Source organism: Galendromus occidentalis, unplaced genomic scaffold (genome assembly GCF_000255335.2).
Source record: "Galendromus occidentalis unplaced genomic scaffold, Mocc_1.1 scf7180000077442, whole genome shotgun sequence".
Classification (NCBI taxonomy): domain Eukaryota; kingdom Metazoa; phylum Arthropoda; class Arachnida; order Mesostigmata; family Phytoseiidae; genus Galendromus; species Galendromus occidentalis.
In genome coordinates this window covers 1611773-1632470 of record NW_003805430.1, presented here as the reverse complement: position 1 = coordinate 1632470, position 20698 = coordinate 1611773, and the positions used below count along the sequence as shown (strand labels likewise).

Sequence of the window (20698 nt, the reverse complement as noted above, 5' to 3'; positions counted from 1 at the left end):
TTCAGCTCCTCGTTCCCTTCATGTCCAGAATCCTGTGTGGAGACTTAGTTTCTTCTCTCTGGTGATCTTCCTCGTTCGTCTGTACTGATGCTGATTACATCCCATGGATTACAGCTCGTTAGAGAGCGGATAAGCTTTCTCTCGAAGAAGCGGATTAACACAAAGAGAGAAACTGCGGCGGGGGGAAGGGGGCTGGAGGAGATGGGGAGCAACTCGCCAATTCTCCAGTGTGGGCAAACCGACAGAGCCATCATGTGTTCGCACGTATGCTGGAAATTCCGGAAGCACCGCGATCTGGGATTTTCGGTGAGTTCAAGTCACGAAGGATGATGTCGCGTTCTGCTCTCACTTCTTCGTTCCGCTCAGACAGATGGATAGTATGCACTTTGCAACGTTTGATAACTTCCTCCGTTGGAGATGGAATTTTCCGCGTCGATCGAGTCTACGCTCTCGCCCGCTCGTCGGAAGCGATGGTGGCGTGCGATTCTCCCGCCCTATTTATCTTTTATTCCTCGTACTCTATCTCCCGTTATCAGAGAGGCAGCGGACGGAGATGCGGACCGAAAAGTGTGAAGATGAAGGTACGCGGAAGGGAGGGAGATGCCGAAAGAGGGTTCGCTCGATCCACGCCGCATCCTCGCAAGCCAACCGAGCAGACATGCACGCGGGCGGAAAGCGGACGCGCAGACTGCGATGGCAACCTGATTGAGTTACACGCTCCGAGGGAAAACGGAAGACTGACTGAGACGACAGGACGGAACTCAGGAAGGAAGCAGCGAGGAAGAGATGCCCTAAGCGCGAGAATAATTATCGCCTTACGCTACCGACCGAGCGCGGAGTACCCCACGAGATGAGACAAAGATATTCATCCCCTGACCCTCTGGTAAGCCGCGCCATGCTCTGCGGCGTTCCCCTTCGACTTTCTGCAGCCACCGCTGCCTCGCAACGTTTCCGTGGAAAAAATCGGTAAGAGGTTTCCCTCTTCCGCAGAGCTCTGTCGCCGGCGCCGTATCTGGAAAATAGCTAGCCGAGATTCCCCCGAAGCCTATGATTGCCGCGCGCATCGTTACCCGAGAAGCAACCTGCTCGCAGAGGTGACGCTACCCTTACTTTCCCGCGAATTTCGAACTTTTCATTCTCACGCTTCGGCGCCCGTATTAAAACGCTTTCGGCATAACGCGTGGGCGCCCCGAGATGGAACGGTGTCTGGCTGAGAGTTGCTCGGGAACAAGGGTCGTCCTATCTGATCGGGAGAAGTTTGGGATAAAGGGGCGGTCGCGAATTCCTCAGAAGTTGAGGAGCGGATTCCGCTTCCAGGCTCGACTTCGCTCCCGATTCGAAATGGAATTATATCGAATACGACGTTTCGGGGAGTCTAGTGAATGTTGTAATCAAATCGTTCCCACGCTCGATGATTTGCGGCTATCTCTACGCCACGTAATGGATCTTCGACTACCTCCGGCAGAGCTCTTGAGCAATCAGAATTTTCGGATTTTTCTCAGATTGTCTCGGCTAAAAGTCTAATCCGACTGAGCTGATAACGAGTAATGATGCGCGGCGTAGTGTTCGGAATGCTCGGGTATGTATAGACTGAAAGGCGGGTGAGAAGTGGAGGACTCCGCGGGTGGCTCCTCGCTCCCTCGTTCGGCTAGTTGGTAAAGTTACGCTTCAATCAGGCTAATGCAAGCAAGTCGTGAAGAAGCCCAGTGACTCGACCGCCTGCTTCCGCGCCCCATGACAACAGAGTAACGCTGTTGATCTTTGGCAGCCAGAGAGTTTTCTGAGCTTCGATTCACTCCTGACTTCATCCACCTCGGGCTATTTCGTCTGCTGACCGACCGACCGACCAACCGGCCAGACAGTCGCTCAATCGATCAATTCATCGGTCGGACGAACGGCGATTTTCATCTCTAAAAACGAATGTTCCTAGTTGAAATCGATTTTCCGAGTAACCTTGAGATCGGAATTCGATGCCTTGAGGTCGTGAATTGTTTTTTTCGCAATTCCTCCATGGGCTCCGCGTCTGGATCGAATCCTTGACGCATACATGAAGTTCCGGTCGTTGTCATCGTCTCTGAGCTGCTTGATGCTGATCGATCGGAGGATAATAATTGATGGTAGTGACGTGGAGCAGAACTTGCCGACGCGCAAGTCGACCGGGAATTCCAGCTTGTTCATGAGTTGCCGAGTAACTCGCAGACACTTTTCAAGAGCAATCAGCACAGAGGACGACCGATGAGCCCACGTCAGAGAGAACTTTGTTCATGAAGAACTTTGAGCGCCACTCTGGAATGAATTCGCTCAAAGTTTCATAAAAGGAGGGGACTCTCGACCGGATAGAAATCCTCGGAGAGAAACGATGGGGACGTTCTGTTAACTTTCAATAGAATGCCCCTATCGATTCATCGGATATCCGACACATTGATTGCGAAACCCGTCTCGCTACTCTAGCATCGGAGGTTTCATTGGGGGCTCGCCGGGTCGGGACGGCAAATAATTCCCTTAACTTCAACATGCTCGAGGCTAGTACCATGGATAACGCGAACTTCTTCATCTGATACGTTCCCTACACGCGAAGGGTACAATGAGTTTTCCAAGAGCCCAAAACATCTCACTGGGTCTTGCGTAATCCCTTCCGGAAGCTCCTACGGGGCCGGAGCTCAGCTCCGTAGGAGGGGATTTCAACCATTATGATGCATTTCGAGCATTTCTACTGAAAGGTCCTCCGACTCGGTCTCGGTCGAGTTTCTGGCCCGGCTGTCTTCGCTGTATCCCCAGATAGTAATGGGTTCCTATTCAGCCCGAGCAATAGCGAACAACGATACCTCAGGGTCGGCCAGGACATCCGTATGTATAGCTTGCCCGCTCTAGTTAGCGCTACGGCCGAGTTCATCGGCCGAGGCAACTCTTTATCCCGACCGATTCAGGCGGAATGCATCGTTACCCGGAGAGCAGCCATAGCGTCCGTTTGGAATGATTCTTGTGCTCTCCTTGCTTGACTCTGACGAATCTTTAGAGCGAAATCTTCCTGCCCGCCGTCTGGCTTCCTGCTCGACGAGTTGCCATGCTACTTGGTATCGTTGCTGCTCGACTTCGTTCCTCTACTTCGCGAAGCATCCGGACAAGCCGCCTGTCCGACGGCTCCCTAGGTAGCCTGTTAAATTGAAATGACGGAGCCGCTCTGCAAGCTTCAGAGCTTTCATTGTGGAAGTTCGTTTTGTGTTCGTCCTCTGAGAACAATCGTGAGCAACAAGCGCGTCGCGCGCTCAAACTACGCAGTGCCGCTCGAGAGGATCGGAGAGCCGAGTCAGCGATCGGGCGAGCGCATCCTAAGATTCATGGATCGGGTCGGTGGGTTAGGGGGGGCGAAATGGACCGGCCGATCATCAATGAGACCTCGCTCGCTCGGCTCCCCGACCGAGGCTCCGCCAAAGAATTGTTCGCTACGATTGTGACCTTGCATAGATTTGGTTGGCGCCTTTCAGGAATCCGTTCTCATCCTTCTGCGGTCGAGCGGGGTAGAATGCATGAGCTCCCAGGCAACAATTCAATGCGTCGACGAACAATAGACACCGATTGAATCATCTTCAGACGATACATTTGAATTTCGGATTTCCCGCTACGGAGTTGGAAAACGAATGGTGGGACAGATGCCGTTCGTTGATCACGCACTTCTGTGCTATCGCGCGTCGGCGGGAGACCGGACAGCGGGTCCCTGATTCCGGTCCTGAGCTCGTAGAATCTCATCTGCCCGTTCCGTCGGACGCCAGAGTCCCGAAGGAGACTGGACCTTGAGAAAAATGAGTACGCACATACGAATCATTCTCGGACGCTAAGAACGCGACGCCGCCACCAGCTCGATCGGACACGGCTTCGCTGACTTATTCTTTGTTGTCTCATTCATTCCGGTCTCGATCGAACCTCGAGCTCCCATATGAGAGAAGAAATTAAAGAAGTACACGAAGAACGCAGATCGACAGCTGTGATACGTGTCCGATCGATCGGCTTCCTACTGCGGATTGCTCCGAACGACCTATTGGGCGATAAGAATTTCATTGTCTATCTCGACAAATAAGTTGCGGGCTAATGGATGCACGCGGGTTTGTCGCTCCCCCTGCGATGGGATTCCTCCACTACAGCGCTGATTCCTGAGCTGAATTTCGTCAATGAGTGATTTCCCACGTACCTCAGGAAGCAAGATGTCGAGCCGGAACCAGCAGCGTGGAAATTTCCCTGCCTGCCGATTTCTCGCGATTGCGGAACCTCTCAATTTGTCCTTCGAAGATGGAGCTCTGCAAAAGATAGAGAAACACTACGTGAAAGTCATTAGCTCGACAGCGGAAGAATGAGAGAAACGCTCAGGATGTATGCTTTCGGAGCCATTGCAGCTCCGACTTTTCGAGCTAAGAGGCGGTGAGAGGAAATTTCAAAAGTTCATAACATAAGCGCAGACACAATTGTCAGCTGCCGATTCTGATAATCGCCGAAGAGCTTGCTTTAAGATTTTTAGGAGATGATGATGCCACACGAAGAAGCGAAAAGCAACAAATGAGAACCACACCCCAGATGTTCCAAAAATTCCCACGCGATTCTCTCTCGGATGTCGAGGGCTTCTGTGAAAGCGCTGAGAATCGAAGTCGACGATCGAAAACTCCGCATCTCCACTCGCAGTGAATTGACTGACAAACTTTGACAATAATTTGACACCAGTATAAATCATTCACATCGAAGTTTGCCGTTTTCTCTTCGAACATGCGATCGAGCCCACGCGTTTTTTCTGCTCATCAAACTCAACACTCCTTCAGCATTAATGAGGCGTGTGTTTAATTTGACAAAAATAAAGGCCGCCCTGACGGGCAACGGGACCGGCCCATCGACTGAGCTGGGCTTTAACGCATTCCTCATGCGATGAGGACCCTCATTTATCTCACTCATCGTGGAAGCAAATCGACTTCACACCTGAGTCGAGTCTAGCCTCCCCTAGCCCGAAGATTCGCGTCGGCTTCACCCACCGTCGACTCAGGGCCCCTTCCAGCGTGCAGTGGCCAGAGAGGGAAAACGACAGCAGTGACAACGGAGGGACAAGTAGTCGATGACATTTTTTGAAAGTCGTTACATCTTCCGCCTTAGCCGGTCAATCTGCGGGCGCGGCCGGGAGTGCCCAACAAGCTCGAGCGGATAAGCAAAGTAAGCCGCGGGACGAAGCTTCGAACATCAAGACGGACGAACCACTGGAGGACCGAACGGGAAAATCCTTATTCCGCCAAATGAGGACGGAGCTTTCGGCCCAGGCTAACGGAGATCGCTGTCTGCCGTTTCTGCCGCCGGCTGACTCGGGAGCTGCTCTCTCGGAGCCGGCGTGTATGGAGCTAATCACAACAGCAACTAATAATGTCTACACCGCCAACGACACGAAAGAACGAAACGAATGTTGCTGCTCCTCATGAGAGAAACGAACGTGTACAGCTGCAATTAGAGCCCTGGCGGCATCATCAGCTCGAGCATCGGCGTCATCATCGGCAACGTCAACATCATCCGCAGTCGGTGTGGCCTCCGACGCAGCCGCGTGCTTCCTCTTTTTTCCCTCTCTCTCTCATTCGACTTCTCTCGTTCTGTCTATCCATTTAGTCATTCGCTTGCCTTCTTGTTGAGTCGCTACTAGTTTTCGTAAGTTGCCCTCATGGGGCGCAGCCGAAATGACTTCTGCGACATCAGCGGTGGTCTTCGCCGGGGGTCAATTGACTCGCGGACTATGCGCCTTACCTACGACCATTTTTGACACTTGCTTCAATTCGCTTCCTCTTCAGCTGCTTCGGTGTGAGCAGTAGCCGCACTGGAAGCCATTAAAATGCCTCGGTCCCCGCTGCCAATCGGAAAGTTAAGAGACGGGCGGTACCCGAGATGCGCATCGAATTTCTCATAGCGATCCTCTCTCTTTTTTAATTGAACGATTCCATGATCGAGTGATGTAGATAATGAGAAATGGAGAGGGTCCCACGTGTGATCGATCACCATCGAATAGTTTCCTGAGGTGGATGTTCCACCGCCCACGGGTCTCCAGGGTTGGAATTCAAGTGCCGAGTCTTCCCCGCGATTGCGTCTGAGCCACTTGCATCAGTTCTCTCAAAATCGCGCTTTTCTCTTTTCGTTCGCCTCTGCTGGTAACCCGATAGACCGGAGGGGAAGCTGTGAGCGAAATCGGAGAAAATAGTAGACAAAAACAGCTTTCGTGAGAACAAGCGAGTCGACGACGTCGAGTTCGAGCGACAAACTTGGCGCCCCCGCCTCCCCTGCCCCGACTCGGAAGCTCTCTCATCGTCACTCGCCCTCGATGTACTCTCTCTTTTCGGAAGAGAAAAAAAAGTTGGTGGGGTGCTGAGTGCTGAGTAATCTCGTTTAGTGGCACTTTTACTACGAACGACACTGAACGACGACGGTCCCTCCCTCTTATGTCTCCTTTCTCGTCGTCGGTCTATCTGTCGTGCGGGCAGTGAGCGTTCACGAGTGAGCGTCTCCCTCAGCGAAATTAGATGAACGTCAACAGAGTCTACGTCGCTGTCGACACCAAAAGTTAGCCTTGACTCGTGAGGCTGTTCCCTCTTCTGGCTCGAGAAGGAAAAACGACTCTGGTTTTCCTTAAGTCATCCTTTGGTTTTTCCATCGCGAAGCCCCGGCGCTAAATGACGTCGGTGGTTGGGAACGGCGGAGCCCAAGTCGTCGACGACGACAACAGCGTAATTCAATTGGCTCTTCGAGTTTTTATGCAACGGTGGCGTCGCCCCCGCTCAAGTGCGGAGCAACAAAAACTCTGCGCTCCTTTCCTCTTAGCCAGCTGCTCGCGCGGCTCCGGGCGTATCCTCACCAGCCGAGTTCCACCAGGCGTCGAGAACATCGGTTGCGACCTCGGATCCCGCTGTTCGGGGGCAGCGATTACGTAATCTTTCGAAATCCAGCAATTCCTGCGTTCGAGAAACACGTGTTGCTCCTTATTAGCTATTTTTATTTCATCCGAAGGCTCCCATGGATGGCCCGATGGCGGCTTCTCCAAATCAGAGGACTCCCGGCGAGATATGGACCCCGATACTTTCGTACCGACACAGGAATGCACCCGAAAAAATTTGAAGTTTTTTCTCGCGTGGCTCATCCGACAATCAATCACGCAATCCGTGCATCCCTCAACCCTTCCCTCGACCAGCTTTCGTATCGTTCGAGTCAAATGGGAGAACGAGTCGATCATTTCCGCATTACCAGAACCGTTCGAGGCGGACTTCTCCAAGGGAACGATTTCGGTAGTGGTGGTAGGGGGAGGGGGCTCACATCGATCTCCGTATCTTGATTTCTGCTCCCATCTCTCCCATCAGGCTCCCGGCCAGCTGCGCAGAATGCTGGCTAGCCGCTCAACTCGCCGGCGGTTCCCGCACTGTTGATAGAAAAGGTCAGTTCGGCAAAGGCCAACGGCAGACGATGCTCCGTCAGAAAGAGGACGACAGCTAAGCTCAACAGGCAAACAGGCTCGCGAGCCGGCCGACCGGCAGAAAAGCGGGTGAGTGAGCCGACGGCGGGTGGGCGAAGGAGGCAGTCAGTCAGCCGTTCGACTAGCCGACGGTCGGCTCGTGAGGCGAGCGAGCGAACAAGCAAGCCTGTCGAGCTTAGGCCTGATCCATCATAGGCTCACAATCATTGCTCAGACGAGCAGCCGACGGACGAACGAACGAACGAACGAACGCATAGACCGACGACGCCGACGGTCGCGGGGGTGGATATATGTATGAATGAATGAGCGGACACACCGTGCAGGAGATCGGATGTCGGCCGGATGAAGAGCTCCGGAATTCGATGCGATTCCTCGGTAATCATTCGGAAAGGATACGCAAATATCGCTTGTAGATGATACGAGATTACGGCCGAGCTTAGAATCGTCGGAGGACGAGCCCGCTATCGATGACGTCCGACTTCTTTCTTCGTCACGAGTCCATCTGTCGTCTGTTAGAAATTCGATCGTTCGTCCTGGGACGAGTTGTTGCTTTGATCGGGTAGGTGTATTATTCGATCGGGTCCCCCGATCGCTGATTAATTTTTTGGTGGATTCGCCTATTCCCGTGTCCCAGTGAGATTTTCCACTGCGAATCTGCCTCGTCCGTGTACTCGACAAACGACCGCGCTTCGTCCCCACGACGGAGTAGCTGACCGACTACTATTCAGTCGGGACGCTCCGGATGAAGTTGGTACGACACGAGATATCGAGGACTAGCGAGGAAAAATGGGAACTAATCTGAGCAATCCGATCCAAGCGGACCCGCTCTCCCTCGGTAGACGCGAGTACGACTGGCTGGACGCATTGTCAGTCGGGGGCGGATACAGGCTTGGGAACTCCGACCAGTCGACTTGCCAACTCGCGGACTCGCGCGGAGCTAAAGACCTTCGCTCCGGATCCAAGTAGTGTCCTTCTGCCGGGCACGGACTCGAGAGAGAAGGATATCCAGGGAGGAATTGACGAGGGGCTCATCGCTGCTATTAGCGTCTCTAGCTTGATGGAGGACCGAACCCGGACTCAAGGTCTTGTAGGGAAGCGAGATAGAGAGACGTCGTCGTTGTCCGCTGCTGCCAGTAAGGAATAGGGACGGGAGGGATTCCGGGGCCGAATGCCGGCGACAACGATGCCGAAGTCGCTGAGAGCACATTCCATTTCCCCAGCCGACAATCCAGGCCGGGAGAAGAAGCAACTCAGAAGAGGAGGAAAAAGAACGGAGCCGAAGGGACACGGCTATTGGGCGGGAAGGCGACGATCCTCAGACTAAGGGCTACTTGCCAACCCGTCGCCCATCCGCGACCCACCCGCCTGGATTACATTTCTTTTTTCCAAGCTTCGTTTCCGCCGTCGCATCTCTCTTCTGTCGTCTCGGCAAGGCGAAGCTGATTCTTTTGTTTCATGTCCGGGTGGGGAATTTCTCGCTACTGCCGTTCTGTGAGTATATTTTTGGCTAAGCGCCTGCGCTGGAATTACTGGCCGTTCAGAGACGAGCCATTCATTTCACCGCCCGGAATAACGGCTGGCCTCGGATATCTCGGAAGGGGAAAAAAACAACGATCAACAACACATACACTCTACGTCCTACATGGTCGTAGATTGAACCGATGAGCGAACTCCGAGCGGCGCTCGGATCCTGAATATTCGGCAGACCCTCCGGACCCCTCGGAGCCAAAGCTGATACCGATAGGATGCGAGGTTCCAGCCGTGCTGAGTGTGCGTAGGTATTGCGTACGAATATCGACCCGGTGATTGACTGACTGCGTAAGTCGGAGCGCCGTATAAACGTTTCTCTGTGTACGGGATGTGCGAGCTTTCCTCCCGATTCCACGGAAGAGGTTGTGATACAAGAAGAGTGTGTCGTGCAAGCGAAGATCCAGTTTTTGCGCGCACCGCTCTCTCGGCGATGTCGGAAGGCTCGTCTTCCATCGACGAGAGTGGCTCGGGCTCACTCAGAACTTATGTCACCATCTGCTACCGGAGCGGGTTGTATGTATGTAGTATATCTTTCCTCCGATATCACGCCCCACGCGGTTCCTTGATGAAGATTATTACGCACCACTCCAACGACTGATTTTCTGATCGCCTGAGTTTCCGGTTTCCGTTAAGATAAGATGCTGGAGCAAGCACCGAAAAGGAGTCTCGGCGATTTTCGAACGGAGAAGCGACCGCACGCCGGTCATTTCAGCGGCTGCGGTCTGTCTGATGGAACTTGACTGTTGGCCGAAAGTAGAAAGCGCACGTCGACTGAGGAACAAATGGCTACTCGGAAAATTTCCAGACTTCCCTTCTCTTCGACGGGTCTGCCGTTAGTAAATTACTCTCATAAAATTATACAACAGACGCTCGGGATTATGATTCTGATTACTCTCCCATTGCTTCTTGCTGCTCCGAATTCGTTTTCGGGAAAGGCCCGAAACGTCGCCGTCTTCTTGGGGTAAGCCTATGTCGGAGAATCCGTCAAGTCCCGCTACACTTTGAAACTATTTCAAATGAAAAGTTGTGAGCAACATTCCCGTCTTTGGAATGACCCTGTCTTCCTGAGCAGTGTAGCACGGGGTGATTAGAAGCTATTGCTCGTGAAATCGGCAGTAACGAGAAGCTTCGTTTCCGTTTATTGGTGGCATGACCGTACGATTCAGAAAATACTCTCTGGATAGTCAGGCGAGGACCTTCGTGACGTAACTCGGTAGATAAAAAATCGGTTACGTGAACGACCTCAGTCTGTCGAATCTCTGAAAACATTGACTCGGAGCCGTTTGCCGTGATCATCTAGGTCTCCGAGAACGACATTCTGATTTTTCATGGCTCCGTGGCGAGAAATGGCGCTGCTGCGAAACTGTTTCACGACAAGGCGATTTTATGCGGTTACGGTCGCGCGCGGCACCGAGATCCGATATGTCGTTCGGAGCATCGGCCCATTATGAATGATTTGTTCGCGACACTGAGCGTCCGTTTGACTTCTTTTCTGCTCCCGCAGTTCCGTTTCTCCGACGTCGATTCTTTTTCCATGGGGAATTTCGCGTGCGCTGAACTTCAGCGACGCCGCCGCTAGCGCTCGCCCGCCATTTCTCTTCGGCTTGTTCCACTTGTCAATTATCTGATTCGCAGTCAGCGATAACAAAATAATTTTCCTCCATTCCCCCCGATAGCTAACCGATGTCACCGCGGCAGCGTTGTCGTGCCGCAAGTTTCTTCTTTCGTCTTGGATTCTTTTCGCCGCGTAGACGAGATTAGCCTCCACTTCGGAGCGGTGTCACCATGCGTTATCTTCCCAGCGGCGGCGTTGACGATCCGAGTCAACTATCCGACGTACCCGCTTGTCGTGCCGGGATTGTTCGAGCAGTTTCTCCCTCGCTCTTCGGGACGAGAGCTACTCCGAAGAATTCCTGAGACCCTACCGCTATGAGGCGATCGAGTCGCCGTGACGTTCACGAGGGAAAAGAATGAACGGGTCCGGAATTCCGAGATTAGGAGCAACCCAATAGAGGATTCAAACTGCCCTGGAATCTCGTTCACGTCCGTCGGTCGGCGTCACCGGTCCAACGGGCGTTTGCGAATTTCGAGACCGTAAACAGAGCTTAAATTCGGAAGACCTTGACTCGATTTCCCCCCTGCTGGCCTCCGCCTGCCACTTTTTGATCCTTTATGGAATTTTAGACTCGTCGTGCCTTCCTCGGGCGAGTCGAAAGCCCTCACGAACGATCAGCTCAACTCGCTTACGAAGTTTTCTCTGATCGAGCCTCGGAGCGTTTCTCAGCCGACCAGACCGGCTTCCGTGAACTCCATGGTATGATACGGCCGTCTGTTCTTCCGTCTGAACGGCTGGGTGGCTGGCTGGCAGGGTTGCTTGCTGCTTGCTTGCGTTCGTCTCCCCCATACCCTTGCCCTCGAATGACTGACTGAGAGAGCAATGGCAGAAAACGCATTGCTCTAGTCCATGTGTACTCGGAGAACAGTGTCTCTAGAGACCGACGAATGCCTGTGGGTTCCATCCAGCTCTGTAGGGCTGGAACATTATTTTCTACGTGGTTGTTTCATTCATTAAATCGTAGTACTTCTCCTCCTCTGTTGTTGTGACCATCGCTCTTGCCGTCGCTACCGCTACATATATCTGGTCGGGCGCTGCCACAACATCGACCGAGTGCAGTAGTTCCCCAACGAGCATCGGTGAGCCTTCCACTCGGCCATCGGATGCCAAGGTCCCAATTCCACTCAATTCGATTTGTTCGTTATCCACCGGCAAGCGAAGACTTTATTCTGCAGGCTGTCCACCACTCAGTCGGTCGGTCGAACTTCGACCAGAGAACTTTGGAGAGCTTGCCCTCTACTTTCCCTCAGAGCTACCCCAATCTCCAATACATGTGATCAGTAATCAGCCATCTTTCCTCCACAGAACTCCCTCCTTTCCGTTTCGCCGCCCCCGATGACAACGATAAGCAGGTTATGTTATACAGGGCTACTGTGATGGATTACGAGCCGAGTGATCAGTCAATAGAAATTCTGTCCCTTAATAACAGTTAGCAAATCGGATGTGATCTATCCGATCCATCCGTATAGTATCGCTACCAGTCAGTCTTCCTAGTCGTCGTCGACGTCGCGTCGTCGTTGTCATTGTCCTCGGCTCAGTCAGTCGAGTCTCATGAGTACGGGGGAAGAAACACACAGATAATCACAAGGGCTTAGGATCTGCAGCTGATAGCAGCTCAATGTATAATTCACTACATACGCGGACTGGCTCACGTGGGCGGAACGAAGACAGTTAGCTGGATCTCTACCGGTCTCATTCGGCCAGGACATACTCGCGGAAATACAGGTCTACCGGCGTTGATGGTGCGTCGATTGAGACGGCTCGGTGAAAAGAAGCATCAGCTAGCAGCAGATACCCGGAATGGAGGGTATTCCATTCGAGTATTACAGGGGACTCCGAGAGTTCTGGAATGTCAGGAGGGTTCGCTCGTGCTCAAAACGAATGTGTCGTGAAATCCTAGTATTCAGAAAGGCAGCGAATTCCAAAGGGAACTGACGAGCTTCGAGTTCTGATGCACAGCCGATATTCCTCCTTTGGGGAACGCGGCCGGGCAAAGGCTTCGGGAGCTCCCGATGCCCGGCTGAGCGAGCAACGCGACGGTGGGAATGAAACAAGAAGGCACGGGGCAATACGCGCCGTCTTTCGAGCGCGCCCTCGCCGCGGAAGTCAATGGAGCCTGGGTCAGCATTAATATCGGGAATCGAGCACAGTCGTTCTTCTACGCCGCGCTCGCCGACCGTACGACTGTCTGGAAGCCGAGCTTTACACCGTCAACGGGGAGAGGAACTCGAGGCGAACGACGACCTTTTGTGAAAAGCACGGCCGCCGACGTCGTCGACGACAACAACGACTGCGAGAAGACGTCGACGCCGAAGGCGAGGATTCTCAGGAATGCGTGCTCATTCAGATTTCGAATCCCTCACCTTTCGGAGTAAGAACAGCGGCACCCGGGAATGGCTGCAGGATAGGGCGAGTTACAGGAGCGAGCCACTAGACGTAGGACAATTCGCTCGGATCGGGTTTTGAATATTTCCATGATCGAACGCTCCTTGGCGGACGCCCGGCGACGGCGGGGAAGAGATTTGGGCACACGGCGCCGTCGATTACCGAACGTCAAGTGAGATTAAGTGCGTGTGATCTCTTGCGCTACAACGACGTCGCCGTTGAGAGGTCTATTGAGCTCGGTAGCGGGCTCCCTGCAGAATTACTCTACCTGCAGCCGAGCTGAGGCCCACGGCCCGCCAGGCCGGGCTCGCCAGCTTCCGAGCTCGACGGAATAGAAATCGAGGCAAGGTGGTGGCAGCAAATTGTTCCACCATTTCTTTGTCTCGGCCTTTTGTCTAACGACCTACGGGGAGCAACTAGGTCGGCGCTTGAGTGGAATCGTCGCTTCCCCAACACTCCGCTCGCCCGGGAGCTGTTCGTGGAGTTCGGCTCGACCCCGCGAGCGAACTGGTGCCGAATCGACGTAACAAAGTGGGTGACTCTTAAGACTTTCTCCCTCCACCGCCGTTTTCGTCTCGTCCTCTGAGCGCTCCCTCCGGCTCACGCTCGCAGCAAGGCGCTCCTTGAGAGAAGCGGAGTCCACGTTCCGGTCTCCACTGTTGGGATCTGGTAGTGGTGGTGTTATAGCAGGGACGGGATTTATGTCCACCATAACTCTCTCTATCACCTTTTTCTCTCAGTCAGTCGCTCGCTCGGTTGTCCGCTCGTGCTCATGCGATCCGCCGAGCATTTCGGCGAGAAGCCATGCACGCTAGGCCCGGGTGCAGGTGGCAGGAGCTGTCCCCGGCTCAAGTGGAGAGAACTTCAAGGGCTCGGGTCTGAAGGCACGGAGCTCGCTTGATTTTCTCCCGCTCGGAGCTGCCCCTCCGTGTCGCGGCCACGCTCATCGAGCGAATTCACTCATACAGACGCGACGTCAAACACGGATTTCGGCGGGGGTGAGATCCGGAGCATGAAGGGATCAGAATCGACTGGAACCGAATGAACTCGGAAGCTCCCATGTCGATCTCGGGTATGAGGGAAAATCTGCTCGTTCTTGCCGACGGTGACGCAGCCGCTGCTCAAGCTTGCGTGCTCGAGGTACTGACGGGCGACATATAATCAGATACGGCGACTAAACGTCGGGTAGAGACACCCGTAGTCGGGTGTGGTTTCACGGGGACAATTAAGTCGACGCGGTACTTTGCAGACCTGGGATCCCGCCTTGACTCCCTACCTGGTTGATGGTATGGATGGAGGGAGCGGGCGGGCGAGCAATCAACGAGTGAATAGACGCTGGGACGAACGCAGAGGTGGAATAAAAGTCGAAAGCAAGGCTCGCTGGGACGATCGCTCCGCCAGCCAAACTGTGCGACTTTGTCACGCAACATCTGGCGGCGGCGGCGGCCGGCGGGAAGGCCGCAACGAAGCGCTCTCGTCTGCACCTTCCGCAAACTCCAGAGGCCTTTCCAAAATCCGAGTCGTTGCCACTTGCTGCTCATTTTCAGATTCTCGATTTCTCAGAAGCTCCATCGATTCTGCTCCGAGTTGGAGGGAAGTCGGCCCGTTCGAGCCACTAGCTAGGGAATCGAAGGATGTGGAATTTCTCAGAAACGAGATGATCTCTTCGGCTACGGAAACAATCATTAGCCTTGGTAATCAGGAGTACTCGCTCCTCCCTCGCGCGTAGAGGGTTGGGCATCCAAATGTGAGGTAGAGGGCTCTACGTACTAAGACGTATTCGAGCAGCAAGCGTGACCGCAGATATCGTCAGCCGTCGGTACTTTGCTGGAACAGATTGACGCTCTCTGCGCAATTTGGCACCTCAGTGCGGACGGCGGATTGAATGATTGCTCTGTGGGCCAATTTCGTTTTTAGTGCGCAGAATTATACATCTTTGATAACAACGAAAACGGCAACATTGATACTCGGGACCGACTTCCGGCGACCATATTCTGTTCTTCCACTGAACGTCGATTCCGGTGAACGTCGATTTGTCATCGAGATTCCAAGTTCGGTCGCAAGTAGGAAGCCGAGCTGTGAGACACACAGCGGACAGGTGGCCAGAATTCTGATTCGGCGAACCACGGACGACGAGATTCCGATAATGCTCTAAAAGACATCCCTGCTCCGAAGGGCCTAGCTCCGGAGAGACCCGGAACAGCTTTCTCTGCTGCTGGTCGGGCAATCCAGGAGTCGAGCGCCTCTCCATCCGCCGGCAGCAGCAGCAGAAGTCCCTCTGAGAATTCGAACATCTGTTTGTACGTCTCTCGTTTTTTTCTCGTTCATTTTCTCCGCCTTTCCTTTCATACAATAGAAATCATTCTCAGAGGTGGAAGCGGTGAGCGCCGCACGTAAGAGCGGTCGAGAGGACTGAACAATCATCCGTTTCCCGGTCGGAGGAACGGACGGACTTTTCTTTCATGAGAGCTCGACGGACGGAATTTCTGTTTTTCTCATGCGTCATATCTCCTTCAGCTGAGAGAGCACGGTATCTTTGCGTCCCGATCTATGTACTTCTCTTCCCCTAGTCGTTGACGAACAGTCGAGGGATCCATGGTCACTCTAGGTGGGGATTCCTCCCGACCAGTCTTGACGATCCTTCGAATCCACGGCAATGAACTTTGTTCGCCATCAATTCGATCATGGGAGCGGATCCGTCTTCCGGAATCCCTATAGACGTCGGAGTTGAATCAGAATCGCCGGATCGGCGATTTTGGGAGAGATGAACTTGCTTAATTAACTTGTTTAACTCGTCTCCACCGATGAGTTTTTCAGTGATGACACGCGCGGAGCGTTGTGAGCTCTTAACCCCCGTGAACAGCCGTCTCATTCGCCTTTCGAAAGCTCGCCGTCCATGTGCGGGCGCCACCATCCAGAGAATCGTATCCGACCGACGAAAGGCACGTGAAAAAATGAAGCGCGACAACTCCCTCTAATTACTCACACGGAACACGAGTCTGTTCGACGAATCGAGATCACAGGAGGAGACAGTATCGACTCAGCCGTGAAATCGAGTAAGTTCAGCAGCCGAAAGACCAACCGAAAATCGTGTAGCACCATAACAACGACATATCGTGTTCCAAAGAAAATGAGCCCTCTTCCCTTCGTACTTCTCCGGTACTCGACGCGGCAACGTCGTCAATCCACCGTAGGAGTCAGCGAACGGCTGCTGGTCTGTCGAGAAAAAACCGACCAAAACAGTCAGAGATGAGAGAGACAGAGAATCAGCCCGCATTGCTTCACTTTGTCGTTAATGCTCTCATTTGGCATTCGACAATGGCCATCTATGATCAAGGATCATTTCAGGCAATTGAAGATACCACCGACGCCAAGAGTAACTCAGTCCGGGCGACTAACCAGGCGGAGAACCTGCTACGCAGCCGAATTCCTGTCGGACATATGTTCGAGCGAATAAGAATGCAGGCAGATATCGAAAGTACCTGCGAAAATGGAGCTCCATAAAGTTAATCGCTGTCTTATCGACTTCAGCTAGTCCCGATCGGTCGAAGATTGCAAACTCATCCCGACAGACAGTCTGAATGGATCTCGCTACGGAATCCGTCCGCATCGTAGTCCGAAGAGAAAACAGGATTTTCCACAAGGCGCTCTGCATCTCTCGAGATCTCTGAATCCCCGTCTCGATGCAGGTGGCCACTGTTGTTCTAGCCATTCGCTTTCATTCATAAGTCCTCGGTGACGATATGTCCTCGTGAAGCACGGCAAAAGCCACTAAAGGTTCGTTCGATTCATCACTTTTTTTCTTGTCACGAAACGTGACACCCAGCAGTCGAAAGTCGCTCGGCTGGTTCTCTCAGCCCTCGCGTCTCGAATCTGCGAGCCGCCAACAAGCTTCGCACTCTTGAATATGATTGAGGGGATACGCGATTGCGCTTGCGGAGCGCAATCCGGCCCTTAGGAAAATGCCGCCATGGCTGCATTGTGAAAGGGAGGCGTCGATGAAGTGGCAGGGTTTCGGTCCCGGCCAGATCCCGGTACCACGGTACGATCGAAACAAGGGCTGCGTAATTCAATCCCGAATTTGTTACCACAACTCCGGAAGGTTTCGCCGAGGGCATAGAGAGACAGGTCCGCAGGGACATCTGTTCTAGGCTCAGCCGCGGCATCATTGAACTTCGCTACGCCACTGTTCTCGTGCCCTTGGCCTCTTATCTCATCGGGGCCATACCTCAGTGACGTGACATCGGTGTCGGTGTTCGAGCATCGATATGCGGGATCCGACGAAGAATTTCTGCTTATAATTGCTGAGCCGCAGGTAAATGCTGGTGACTCTCGCGCATACTTCGCGACCGCTCTCTCCCTCTCTCTCGGAGATGCGGCAATCGTGAGCTCGAAGCAAAATATTTTCGCCCTCGATGTAGGTATGTCTTTCCCTGAGTCTGAATCCGCAGCAATCCATCCGGAACTACGACGCACACCCTCCCGATGGGGTGAATCCTACGAAAGCGGCTCTCCTCCGACGGAGAGGTTTCCGACCTATTCAGGGAGTTGCAGAATCCAGCGAGGAGCTTGATAATCCCAAAAACACACTCGACTCTGGTCGAATATTGACTGCGCTGGAAAAACATCCACCCCCATCGTCCTCGACGTGATATTTCAGGGACTGCGCAAAAATCGAATCCGCTGCTTCTAGAACGCTCTCTACTGCTTTCTCCTTCTTTCCGAGGCTAAGACGCAGAGAACGAGGGAATTGTTTTCTTTAGCAACAGCCTCACCGTAATCGGATCTAGTTTCTTTTTCCTGCGGCTTTCGGGTCTCCGGCGTATTTCGCGCCGTCCGAACACATTGCTTTGACTTCAAGGCGGTAGCGCTGTCCGGACAAGAGTCCACGAAACAGAGCCGCCCGTGCTTGACACATTCGGAAGATCAAAAGACAAATACCGGATGGAGGAGGGGGGGGAGAACCCTCGACCGAAATAACAATTGGGAGCTGCTGCGAGGCTGGATCAGAACAGCACTCTTGAATGACGAAGCTTGTCTATTCTCATTCAGTACGGCGGACCCGCCTCTTCCTTCGACTGCTTTGCTTGCCCGGGCCCGAACTCGTTCCTATAGAACGCCGACATTTTGACCCCGGGAAATCCCCGAGCGGGCTCCCGGGGCTAGAGTTTCCTCCTTCTTTCTTCGTCGACGATAACTCACAAAAACATTCCGAGCCGTCTCGTCAGATTTTCAAATCGGGCGAAATTCCTCCCGTCTATCATCTCCGTCCCTCTTGTTGGCAGAGGTCTGTTCTTTTTAATTTTAGAAATAAGGGACAAAACATGTGTGGAGATCTAGATATCTCTCTTGACAACCTCTTGTCGGAACTCCGATCCACGATCATAGATCGCGAACACCCGCTCTGAGCTGATTGCAGTGAAATCTCCACCGACGTCTGACTTGTCACGTTGAATTTGACGGAGGACTTCTGTCTCGAGTTTTCGCCATCGGATGATTGACAGTTTGCTCCCGATGGACGGAGCTCCGTGAAAGACTTCGTAGTAGGATTTGTCCACCCACGCCCGATGAAGGAATATATCCCCATGCGGAGGCAATCACTTACTGACAACCGTAATGTCGTTGAAAGCAAGTGTGGGTAAAATCAAGTGGTGGGCTCAGGCGTCGCGTGAAATTCGCCAAGAGGGTCGCCCTAAGGCCGTCATCCTGATCTTTTGCCGGAACGGGCTGATACGAATCAGCCATTGCCCAGTCTTCCTCGCGACGGGCCCGGAGGAATCCATCTCCACGTTGGGGATGTCCTGAATGCAGCTGGCCAAACTCGTATGAGACCTCGCGTACCGCGACCCCCCTATACCGGAACGTCTCGGAAAAGCACGCGACAGGAGCGAACGAGGGAGCCCGCCCGACACCCACGGTCAAGCTCGCAGTCGGGCCGCCACTCGACGAGATTTTGTTTAGCAGCATTTCACGCAGTTCCTCTCGTCGGCGTGTTTCAGCCTGCCCCGGCTCCCATTAGGTTTTTATACGGCGACGAGAAGAGGCGTTCAAGGGGTCCCTACTAATTAGTTCTTTTCATCGCAGAGTTGCAACTGTCTCGTTTAGTCTTGCTTGCACCCTTCCCGACCCTTTGCCCGCCCCGCGGGAGCTCCGTCGGCCTCGTCAACGGTGGGTGGAGAATCTGCGAGTTCGGCACTCGACACTTTCGGAAGGAATTTTCGCCGAGCATGTTTACATGCCTCAACAACTTGGCAGCCTGCATTTTCGTAGCGCTGTCTCAAAAATTTTACTCCTAGCTCCATGGAGGGCAGCGAAGGAAACAGTCAGAGAGGGTTCGCGAGCTGCGAGCAAGACATTTTCGAGAGACTCTCGCGTGCGGCACGAGTTCCAAATTTCCAGCGTTTGCCTCTCTCCTCTCGCCTCATCATTTTCTTCTTCCGAACCTTCCCACCTCTCTCTCTCTTCCCACTTTCCGGATTTTCCCTCCAAACCGCCCGGCCTCAAAGACCGGTGACTCGTGAATCTTTTGGAACGCTCACCGGAGCGTTCCCTCTGGAAGGGACTCGGCATCGAGACCCTTCGAGGAACGCAGGGCTCTTCGAAATTCAAACTTTTGCATGATAGGTTCATCCCGCCCGTGATTAGCTCAGACCTCCTCCACTGCTGCCCCGATGTGTTGTAGTTCATTATTACTCAGCTAGTCCCGACGCCGATCGAGCTTCCTCCGTACAGCAAGGCACCCTAGGACCTTGCGACCGGCCCAATAAGAAACAAGGTCAACAGCTTCTAGGGGCTCCCGATCCCCAATCGTGATATGAAGCCCTTTCTCGGCAGAATTACTGGTTACTCATGCCAGAGTAGAGGTACGCTTGATTTCTTCAGAGCCGTAGCCTTCTCGGAAAACCATTCCGAGCGCCCACTCCTACGGTGAGTTCTGCATTCGCTCAGCCCGATGTCTCGACACGCCTGGTAGCCCCTATGAGTCTCTGGAGGTTTGCTTTGAACGAACAACCGCTTGTGAGGATCGAGCACGGATGCATACGAGCCGACGCCTGAAGTCCGACAAAGGATCATTTACCGCGTTGAGATTAAACTCCGTGGCGGGGCGGGCCTCGTCCTTCGATCGACGAGGATAATTCAAATCCTGACACGGAACCTACCAACAAGATTCTCGCGGCCATGGGGACGCTGCGCTGTAGGATTGTTGGCGGCCGTCGAGAGTACATCGTCACAACGAGATCAAGGACAATGCGACCCCCAGACGTAAACATGCAAACAGGAAGAGGCTTCGAGACTACTTGGTAGAGACGCGGAAACTAGAAAATGTATGGCGGAGCGCGCTCGAGAAATCCTCACATAGCTAGGCACGCTTTGCAGCGACAATGTTTTCGCTTTTCTTCTCCGGCGTCTGTTTCCTCCTAATCTGATTCTACTCCACGCGCTCCTCGTGGGAACACGTAGCGCTATTATAAAGTATTTTAGCGAGCTCTTGCGCTGTGCAAAGAATATTCATAACGTGCTACGCTGCGGAGGCTGCAGCCCTCGAATTGGTCCCTCCGTTCCTTGCAGACGACGTTCCAGGAATTTTCTAATTTTTCGTGCTTCGAAACGATCACATCTATGCGAACCCCCGCCTTGAGTTCGCTCGGAGATTTCTTCTAGAGTTCGCCGACTTGTAGTTCCGCGGAGAAATT

The 20698-nt window shown here is 53.4% G+C and overlaps 1 protein-coding gene across 1 annotated transcript in view; it reads right to left on the bottom strand.

Annotated features, from left to right (window-relative positions):
* LOC100903702 (irregular chiasm C-roughest protein) overlaps window positions 1-4294 on the bottom strand; it is a 49212-nt gene extending 44918 nt beyond the window's left edge. The window contains 1 exon segment of the mRNA XM_003743372.2: window positions 4187-4294. The gene's annotated coding sequence lies outside the window, so the exon portion shown is untranslated.
* Window positions 4295-20698: the final 16404 nt, after the last annotated feature.